Raw genomic sequence first — 11,116 nt, forward strand, 5'->3', positions numbered from 1 at the left:
TAAAATTACGGGAGAGTTAGACGGTGGTTGCCCTTGGGTTTCCTCATCTGGGATTCTTGGTAAAGAGGATCAAGTTGGCCCTTACGAATAGCTTGATGCATTATTTCCCTTTAACCCTTTGAGCGAAATGCGGCGAAAGGAAAGAAAATCTATGGACCGATCGCGTCGTTTAAGTTGACCATTAATTGAGGAATATCAATTGTTCAACTTTAACTCAATGCAACAAGTGATAAAGCTCCAGTTACATAATTTTCTACTCCTGCTTCAAGGAGTATAAGAAATTTCAATCATGAATAACTGTCAGTTGAACATTCAATCCGTCACTAGATAGTGAATTTATGATTTTTTTTGTTTGTCACAATTCATGATTGATTACAGACATATTGAATAGTAAATTTGAAGAACTCATGAGCATAATTCTGTTGACAGACAAAATGCAGGAAAGGTGACAGAACGGTTACTAGAAAGACCAATAGGAAGAGAAGACTCTAGCTTTAGGAATGAATGATCCACTGTCCCTAATCAATCTAGGGTTTACTCTCTTAGGATTGGTCAATCTTATGGAGTTAACGGTGATAAGCATAGGAGATCACCCTCTCGTGAGTTTACCAATCATCCGTTTGAGGACATAGATGACACTTGCGATGATAATGAAATGAATTTTGATATGGTTCAACTAGTCTCTATCCCCCTAATTTTCTATCTCTTCTCCCTTCATATCCTCCTCAAGTTCTTCATATTCCCCCTCCTTCTGGTGTTATCTCTCCCCTTATTTCTCTGCCAAATCAACCTCTTACGTTCCGTCTCTCCTCCTCTCCAATCATCTCTGTTCTGTTTCCCCATATCTCCCTCTCTGTTTCTGTGACTCTTCCGCAAGTTATCTTCTGTTTGCATTAGAAGTGTATGTGAATGTGTGTTGCATCATCTACCTCACAGCATCTAGCAATTGGCGGGCAATGCGTTTTCTTCTGTTGGAGGAAGTCATCCATATGGCTCTAATGCTGCAAACTGCAGTGACTGCTTTGTCTTCACAGAATATTGCCCCACCATGTCTGGTGTCCAATCCTGCAGATTCATTCACAGAATATCGCTAAATGGGGTAGTGGGTGAAAATGGAATTGTTTCTTTTTTTCTGCTGCCATCGGAATTTCCAGCACTTGAGCAAGAGATAACTTTGAACACCTCTTTGATTGCTTCAGCAACAAGGCATCCAACAATCCTCTGTAGGGAAGTGAACAGATAAACCTGCAAATATTAGGTCACTGAATTAATCCAAGGAACAAAACAAACAAAACGTATGTGGAAGCCACTTTTGTGGACTAGTTTCATCTAATTACAGACAAGTTTGTCAAGCTAAACAAGTAACCAAGTAAAGGGATAGCATGTCCACCTTGCATTGTTCATGAATTATCCATCCATTTCCAAGGTCAATATCCATCATTTTCCTAACTTCTTCAACCTGTCATAATGATGACTTCTCCATAAAATGTCAATATAGGGTCACCAGGGTTAAATGCGGAATTTCAACTGGAAAATATGAAGAAAAAGTCTCGGGAATTTAATGTCACACACACACACACACACACACAAAAGGGCTAGACCTTCTTTTTCCTAGCTGGGGGTTCAGTCCGCAAGACCAAAATTATTCTACCGGTGCCACAAAGCATATGAACGACCCTTTCATTAGTCCATCCCGGCATAAATAACTACTCAAATGAAGTCCATCCAGGGAAGTAACCCTTGTTCAAGAAAAAAAGTTTACTCAACTTACTCTAAATAGAAGCCCTTGAGTATAAATTTCATGGAATTTTTAGTGTGCCTTTTCATCCTCTGCATCACCTGTAGAAAATTGGACACCACAAATAGAACAGTTGTGCAACAGGAAATTAGATTGACCGAAATCTAGATGAAACTGAGCATGGCTCCTCTTCTTATGCTTGATAATCGTCCTTCCTGTAATAATGTATTCGTGTTTTGAACATGATTCAACTGGTGTGCTTTTCTTCGTCTGTTGAATTTCCTCTACATTGTCTTATATTCTTCATTGACCGGGAAATAAAAACAAAAAAGAAAATAAAAACATATATCAGAAGAGGAAACTAATCACTTAAAAAAAAAAAAAAAGTAAGACGCCTTCAGAACAAGAACATCCTGTTTGCTGCGCAATAGGAGAGGCATATATATTTATAAATGGCGGACTTCATTTTAGCTTCTCAAAATTCCTGGTAACTAAACAGATTCTGATAAACTAAAACAGACAAAATAGTTTTCAAATGTAAAATGCGAAAACCGACGATTCTATCAAGGGCATACATTTTTGGATCTAAATGCCTTTACTCATAGGTATTGAAGATATGATGCTCTTTCTTCTCCCAGATTGTCAGCTCGTCATCATCATCGTCGTCTATACCTGAAACTGGGTCAATGGATTTGGGCACTTGAGCAGGAGATTTGAAGAAAGCGCTGATTTTGGACTGCATGGAGGCATTGAGGGTTTTTTTTTACCCAAATATGATAAAAAATTAAAAAATTTTACTCAGATATGACAAGATTAAAAATATTTACTGAAATACTATACCTGAAAATTGTTCAAACCATGAATGAGTTTTAATTTGTACAGAATTTGTTCACATCGATAACGGTTCAACAGGACCCACATCACAAAACAATAGAACTTGTTCAGACAGAGAACGAGTTCAGTAAGACTCAACTCAAAAAGTGAATCCATTTGTCTTCTATTTATACATTTTCCCATACACTCCATGTGCTTCTTTCTTCTTTTTTGACTAGACTCCACATGCTTCTTTTCTTTCAACCACACACAAAGCTACTGCTCACGGACATGGTTAATTTCCTTCTCCAAATATTCCCATCAATATAGGGGTGCAGGGAGTAGTCATTCAAGTGTCCTTAGCTCATGCCTGGCGAGTTTTTTTTTTTTTTGGCATGTGAGTGCATAGTGTACATTCATTATTGTGTATATAATGCATGCAATTTTCTACTCAAATATGCTTTTCTTCTAATTATTTCTCAAGTTCCTATCAAGTTCTCCAACTCTTTTCATTCTTCTTTCCCCTTCCATACTTTCGTTTAGTGAAGTTGGTGGTGTGTGCAGTCGTGCAAATATTATATATGTTTTATTTTAACTAGAAGCTTGATTTTTCTTCTAACTAAGGTACATTCTTTTGATTAAAATTTTTTAAAAAAAAATTTTGTATGTATTTTGCTAAATGATGGATAAGAATTTTATATTTAGTCATTTTCACATATTGAGTTTCTCTTAATTAAAAAATGTAGACATATAATTAATTTTCATATAAAATAAATTATAGTTAAATTTTTTATAATCTGATTAAATGTATATATATATTTTTCTTGAGTAGATAGTGTTTGAGTAAATATATAGTCAGATTAAATATGTGTCCAGTTAGATAGTATTTGGTTGAGAGCTTACTCTGGTCTTCTATCTGACCAGAAAACTAGTACTAAATAGCGTCAAAATTTTCCCGATAAAAAGAATACTAGTGATAGGATTAATAATGATGAAAGAAAGGAGTTTCTTTTTAATTTTTTGAAAAAATTAGAGAGAAAGATCTAGAAAAAGTAATACTCCTCCGGTCCTTAATATAGGATCCAATTCTTGAGTTGGTTTTGGTCCTAAATATAAGACCCATTTGTCATATTTATCGATTTTCTCTAAATTATCCCTATGGATACTCCCTCAACCATAATCAAGTAGAAGAGGGAGAGGAGGTATTAAGAAAGATGATTATGGTGTTTTAGGAAAAATGTGTCACTTTTCTTATAATTAACTAACTTACCTAACTTCCTTAATCTAATCAAATTAGTTAAATGGATCTTATATTAAGGACCGGAGGAGTATTTATTAAAGAGGATCTTAAAAATTATAATTATTTAGGGAGACCAAATAATAAAATATAAATTTAAAAATACTCGATTGCCCCTAATAACATCTTCTGTTTTTTCTCTTACTACACCTCCATATCATGATAACCTCTTAATAATTTTCAGGTTTTCAAAACCTAAATGGAGTTGAAAGCTTCATGCTTTTTTTTCTTTAAAAAAAAAAAAGAAAAACACAAAAACAATATGAAGGATGATCCATCATCAAAGAGAGGCTTCAGGCTTTCAATTATAAGGGGTAGCTTCTGCTTGTTCAAAAACTTAAATTAAATTTTGTTTTTTCTCATATTAAGTAATTATAATTTTTAAATAACTAGTGTGAAATAGTTATTAACATTTATTTTTGTTTTCAATGATAAGGATGATTGTTTGGGTCATTTAAACGGTACCCAAATAAAAACATCTTTCAAGAGTTAAACCTAATATAAAATTCTACAACTGCATTCATTATAAGCTTATCATTATTTAATGTAAATTTACCTTTTTGTACTGGTCAAAGTATATATCTTCTCAGAAGTCTTTATTCACAGTATAGAAATTAGAGGTTAAAAAGAATATAATATTATTCTTTAATAATATACATAAATTAAAATTGAACATTTGAAATATGCTGTTGGTTGAAATATGAAGTTGGAAGCAGGGAAAAATGAAGCAGAGACAATTTTTTGAATAAAAAAACTCACATTTTCAAATAGATTTATTTAATCAAATATTTATCTAATTTAATCATTTAAAATATCCAGTAATGGAGCATAAATTAGAGAAAATTTAGAGATGTAGTTATGGGTAATTTAGTATTTTTAAATATATTTGGTCCTTTCAAATAATTATAATTTTTAAGATCATTTCTAATAACGAAGTAGAGATAATTATTTTAGCTCATATGTTTTCAATAATATTTAATTATAATATTGTTTGAATAAAATGGAATGTATGAAATAATGAATAAAAATTATTTATTTAATATATTTAAAGTAATTAATTTATATTATTAATTTTATATTTATATATTAGAATTTATAATATAATTTTAATATATAACGTTTATTTTAAATTTAAGTTAATATTTTTTTAATTTATTAAATTTAACATATTCTTTTTTTATTCTAATTATATTTTTATGACAGATATTCCACGGTTATTATTCATTTAAAACTATTATAGGTTACTACCTCACTTACAAATGTAAATGAGTTTCTTAATAAAAGAATAAATGAGTTTCTTAAGAAATAATAACCTAATTTTTATAATTCTAAGTATGATTATTCTATTACTCTCTTTTGAAAAACATATATAATTGAATTAAAAAATAATGGTATTATGGAGTTAATTTAGTTTTATAGTTCATTTTTGCTTAATTAATAATTATAATGTATTATTTAAAAAAGCAAAATGGATAAAAAAAAAGTTTGTGTGTATATTTGTAAATTGACGAGTTTTTAATGACCTAGCTAGTATAAAATCTGAGCGTAATAGAATAAAAGTAATAAAAATTTATCCAAATATTATAATGAAGTTATTGGACGAAAACTATATCTTCTACGCCATGAAATTGTGAAAAATCTAATACACAGATATCCCCCAACTATCTTTCCATGCAGTCCAAAATCAATGAGGAACAGTTGACACTAGCATCAAGCGTCTCCTACTACTCTCTTCCCGCCTTCCTGCCAATCTCGGGATTTCATATTATATGAAAACTATTATTATGTTAGATAAAAAATAAGTAATTAAATCGAATGTCGGATATTATACTTGTAATGATTTCAACTTACACCATTTAAATATATTTGTAATAGTCTAAATTTAAAATTTTTAATTTTTCTAAAAAAAATTTACAGTTAAGAAATTACTTTTATTTTGAATTGTATATCTATTAAAAGGAAAAAAATTTTAAAAAATATAAAAAAACTGAATCTGGGTTATCAATATTAAATATAAATAGTTGAGATTTAATAAGTATTATGATGCTCACGCATAATGAGCATTGAAACTGATTTCCTCAATAACAATATTACTCACCAAGCTAGAATGAGATTTTGAATTCAAACTAATATTGACATGTTTATCTATCCATTATATTATACAGTGGTGGTGCTCAATGAGAAACATTTCTCAGGAGGTTGTCGTGAGAATAACTTTTGCGGCCTCGCTCGCTGCCACCCAACCTGACCCGATCTCTCACCCGCAGCCACATGTATGCTTCTTTTCGGTCTCCTGAGGACTTATTTAAATTGACTTATAAGTAGCTTTCTAAATGTGATTTACAAAATACAAGATAAGTATGTGAGGAGAGTTTTGTCTCGACTTACGTGAACTTAGGCTTAAAGATCTATTTTGAATGGAGTCCCAAACAAGCCCTTAGTTCAACCCACGTAGGTACAGAACACATGCATGTGTCTATATATGTATATGTATATGTATTGGAGTATAACTCCACCTCTTTGTGACTATCACTATGGCAAATTGCAAGTATTGCAGGTAATAGTAATACCCTTGTATCATTTCTCTTTTATTTTGTCAAGCGCAAGTATCTTCTTATTGGAGAGGACTTGTTCAAGGTGTTATCAGACACTAAATTTAAATATAACTTTTAGTAAAAACTTGAATATTAGTTCGTCATGTTATAATAATAAGAGACTAATTCTGCTAAATCAAACTCTCTTATTGGTGGTATTCTTGTTTCTTTCTGCATGTCTTTTTTCTTGTCGAATGGATTCTTAAATATTGCTTTGCTTGCGTATAGGCTACTTTGGCGATGTTTATTTTATGGAATGTGTTCTTCAAAGTTCAGTGTTTTTTTTTAATGGTTGAATCTTAGCATGTTACGGTGTGATGGGAAGGGAATCGAAAATGAAACCAATTAAGAGGATCCGATCGAAAGTCCGAATCATTAATTATTAATGGATAGGCATGTGCAGCGGCAACACACACATTTTTTTTTAAAAAAAAAAAAGTTTAGGTAAGTTAGGTTTCGAGAGCTCACCAGGGCCAGGGATTGGATCAATAAATTGATAGACAAATAAAACCCAACCAAATCATCATTGTAGAATGATCCATTTCAGCATGGGTAAAATTTTTATTTATTATTATTATTATTCGTAAGTCGTCCATCTGTCTCGGATCCGTTTTAGGTGAAAAAGCAGTATTGTAGAGATCATGTTGGTATCTAAGCTACTTGTCCACTACGTAGTACATGAATTTTAATGCTGTGATTTATTAATTTGTGATGGGAACCAGTTTTACAGCTTTATTTATTGTTGCATGGCATTCAATAATTATTTGGTCCCATGATATAATGGGGCAAACACCGAAAAATCACTTATTACTCTGTTCCTATTTATATATAGATATACACACACAGACAGTATTATTTAGAAGCATCATGGTGTAGATATCTCTTATAATATACTACCTCCGATACTTAACATAAGAGCTAATTGATTAATTAGAATATATTAAGAAAACTAGTGAAGTTAGTTATTTATAACAAACACTACTTCTGGTCCTTAATATAAGACCTTATTTGACTTTTATTTTGGTCCTAAATATAAAACCCTAATCCATTTTGTTTCTCATATTTATATATTTTTTTCAAGATAGTCCTTCTAATAATAATAATTTTAATTAACACACTTAATTAGCAAGAATATTTTAGGAAAGACAACACCTATTTATTACAAATAACTAACTTAACTTCTTTCCTTAATTTCCTCAAACTAGTCAATTAGCTCTTATAATTAGGACTGGAGGTAGTATCTGTTATTTTTCATAAAATATCTTTACCAATCAAGTACATTGGCTAGAACTAGCATTATTGCAAGGAACACCTTGAGAAAAAAAATGAATAAATATGAGAGACAAAGTGAATTAAGATCTTACATTTAGAACTAAAATAAAAATCAAATAAGTTCTTATATTAAGCACCGGAAATAAGTAGTATTATCTGAAGAAATTCTGACCATTTGCTAACTAGAAGACAACTAGGTTATCGTTATGGATCAATGAAACGGGGTAATGTTACCAGAACATCATCCGATACTGTGAATAACATTTGAGGAATCGCCATGGTTTTCGGATCAGAATTACTGACTACTGTGCAATAATGTATGATAAAATTATTATTATTACTATTATTTATTTGAAAACTTGATCAAACACGTGATCCCATGGTGGAAGATTTTTACATGTATGTATGCGCGCACACACATATTAATATATATTTTTGCAATCAAGAAGGTTTTTTTTATATTAAAAATTAGTGATAAATACAAATGATTAAAAATGGATACTTACTTTAGTAAGACCAACGCACAATTTTCTTTAAAAAAACTAATCAACTAATTTTTTTAATATGGAGTCGGGGAGCATTTTTAATTCTATTGGTGCAATAGGTCAGATTTATCTTTAATTCAGAAGCTTATATTAACAATTAATGTGGCAATAGGTCAGATTTATCTTTAATTCAGAAGCTTATATTAACAATTAATGTGGCAATAGGTCAGATTTATCTTTAATTCAGAAGCTTATTATTAGTGGTAAGTCATCCTTAGATTTAGAAACTATTGCTTCTTTCTTAACTCCCTCGCACACTATCAAATAATCAGAAACATTTAGAGTAGTGCATACATATATATGTCTCTGTCTATGCACACGTATATGAATATTCTTCTCTAAAAATAATTCCCACCCCAGCTTTTTTTCCTTAGATATGGCCCTTCGGGAAAATAAAGTTGTTTCTATTTTTTTTGCCATTCAAGAATTATTATATTTCACATTTTCCTCTTTACACCATCACAGTATTATTAATATTTTCTTTTTTACATGTAAAATTTTAATTTAATTTAAATATATACAAGTACAAAAATATAATAATTTAGTTACGAATGGTTTTGAATTATTTTCCTCTTAACAATGACACAGGGATTAACAAGCCCGAATTGATATCTCTCTTGATGTTTAAGGTTCCCAAAAGAGTGCCTTCGAGTAAGATGGAGGAAGGAGAGAATGGAAAGAAGTCTCTTAGAGAAAAACACAGATTGGGTGAACGAAGAGGATCATCTACCCATAACATGGCGTGTGCAGTTTGTTGTGTAGCAGGCCCTATGGTGGCTGTGAATTCTTCAACCTTCTTTCTGCAAACCATGGATTTGATGATGGTGGGTCACTTGGGAAAACTTGCTCAATCCAGCACTGGTGTTACCATTTCACTTTGTGCTGTCGCTGGCTTTAGCGTCATCGTAAGTTCACTTACTGTTTTACAACCACAAAATCTTATCTTGCATTGTGGGGTTTTATACTTTTGCTGGATCACCAATAATTGCATTTTGGATTTTGCACTTTTATATAACAGTGTGGATTGGCTTCTTCACTTGAAACATTGTGTGGGAAAGCCTACGGAGCTAAGCAATATAACAGTCAGTAGTCAAATAATTTTACGAAAAAGTTATCAATAGATCCCAGATAAATTAAATACTACTAGACACTAAAGAATTCGATTTTTACAAGCTTGATTTGTAAATGACTATAAATATGATGATTTTTTTGAAATCTATATCTGTATTTAATTTTCTTACCTAAAACATGTTACACCTTAGGGTCACTTATCAAAATTGTTTAGCTATTTATGAATCACTTGTGACGACCCAAAAGTATCTTTGAAACGACCGTGAACTTAAATTTTTTCCCTCAAAACTTGGGTATCATCCTGCTACATACATACATGCATAAATATTATACTAGTAGCCAAGACAAAGATACTCACACTTCGGATGCTTCAGCAAATCTGTGAAGCGGATAAAGTCGATTTTTGTGTTCTCGTGGCATGAAATCAAATGCCGGAAATCAGACTTTATGTTTGAATGAATGAACCATGGTCTAATCATGGCTAAATGAACCATTACTCCAACCGGTTGAATCCTGTTCAGAAGCAACATCGAGAAAACCAGACAATGGGAAAACCGGAAAACGGAAGACAAAGTCAAGGCAAATGCAAAGATGGGAAAGGGCCAAAAGAACAAAAGGAAACGAAAACAGAAAGAGAAGTAGAAAGTCTGCATTTTGCCGTCAAGCTTAATGGGGATCCTGTTCTTTACTATATGAATGCAAGGAATAAAAGGCACAGGCACACAAAACTAGACCACCAAAGACACCTAAATATTGAATACGTTGAAATATAAAAAGCCAATAAAATTGGGAAAAAATTAAGTCATTGAAAAAACAATAAATTATAATATATTCAGAATGATTGGGCGTAGACATTTCTTTTTTTTTTTTTTTTTTGGGGGGGGGGGGGGGGGATAACTTATCTAGCTTCGATTGTCGTTTTGACATTAGCAACCCAAAAGGCCAAAACTCCCTGACGCTTCTGACTGTAGTAGTATCGGGAATATGTCTCGAAAAATTCACCCATTGAAGCGATTCCCACTTTACCAAAAAAGTACTTTATCTAAAACTCAACTAGAATTAATAAACTAGTGTATTGATCTCTTAGTTGGTTTGATTAAAAGTTTTGAATGAAACAATTAGATTAGATTTTGTTTTTGCTTATTGAGCTTGAAACGATGTTATTTAAGTTTAAAAATATATATCAGCAATCCATATATTTATAGTTTTTCATAATTATCATGCATAACTAGTTTTTTCGATAAAGAAGAAAACTGTAAACTACTCTATATTATAATAAAGAAACAAATAACCAGAAATCATCGAAATGAACCAAGTGGAATCCAGGGGGCATTGTCAGAGCATGTTTGGCCAGTATGCCAGCTTCAGAGTTCTTCTTTCATTGAATGTATTGAAGATTATCACATCAAATTCATTGAAGCATTGTATGACTTTCTCGGACTAAATTGTAGTTATCATGAAGTTCATTATTTCAATTCTTGATAAGCTTAATTGCATCCAAAGAAACTCTTCTTAAGCAAACTCGTCTATGATTCTCATCCCATGTCACCAATAAGAATGCCCAAAGTTTTGCTGCTAAAGGATCTCCATTTTGTATATATATTAAGCATGAGAACTTCTATCAGAATTCCTCTATAGTCTTTGATAATACTCCACATGCTTCTCATCACTCTAGCTCACAAAGCATCTTGGTTTTTGATCAAGCCCTATCCAGCCTAACTACTAACTTTGCAATACAAGAATCTTACAATTAAACGCAGCTAAACTGTGCTACATGATGTCCCTT

General features: G+C 31.7%; 1 pseudogene; it reads right to left on the reverse strand.

Annotated features, from left to right (window-relative positions):
- Nucleotides 1–925: 925 nt before the first annotated feature.
- LOC114716903 (protein CHROMOSOME TRANSMISSION FIDELITY 7-like) lies at nt 926–2,480 on the reverse strand (annotated as a pseudogene).
- Nucleotides 2,481–11,116: the final 8,636 nt, after the last annotated feature.

Source organism: Neltuma alba, unplaced genomic scaffold (genome assembly GCF_004799145.2).
Source record: "Neltuma alba isolate B1F8T4 unplaced genomic scaffold, ASM479914v2 tig00011698_pilon, whole genome shotgun sequence".
Taxonomy (NCBI): domain Eukaryota; kingdom Viridiplantae; phylum Streptophyta; class Magnoliopsida; order Fabales; family Fabaceae; genus Neltuma; species Neltuma alba.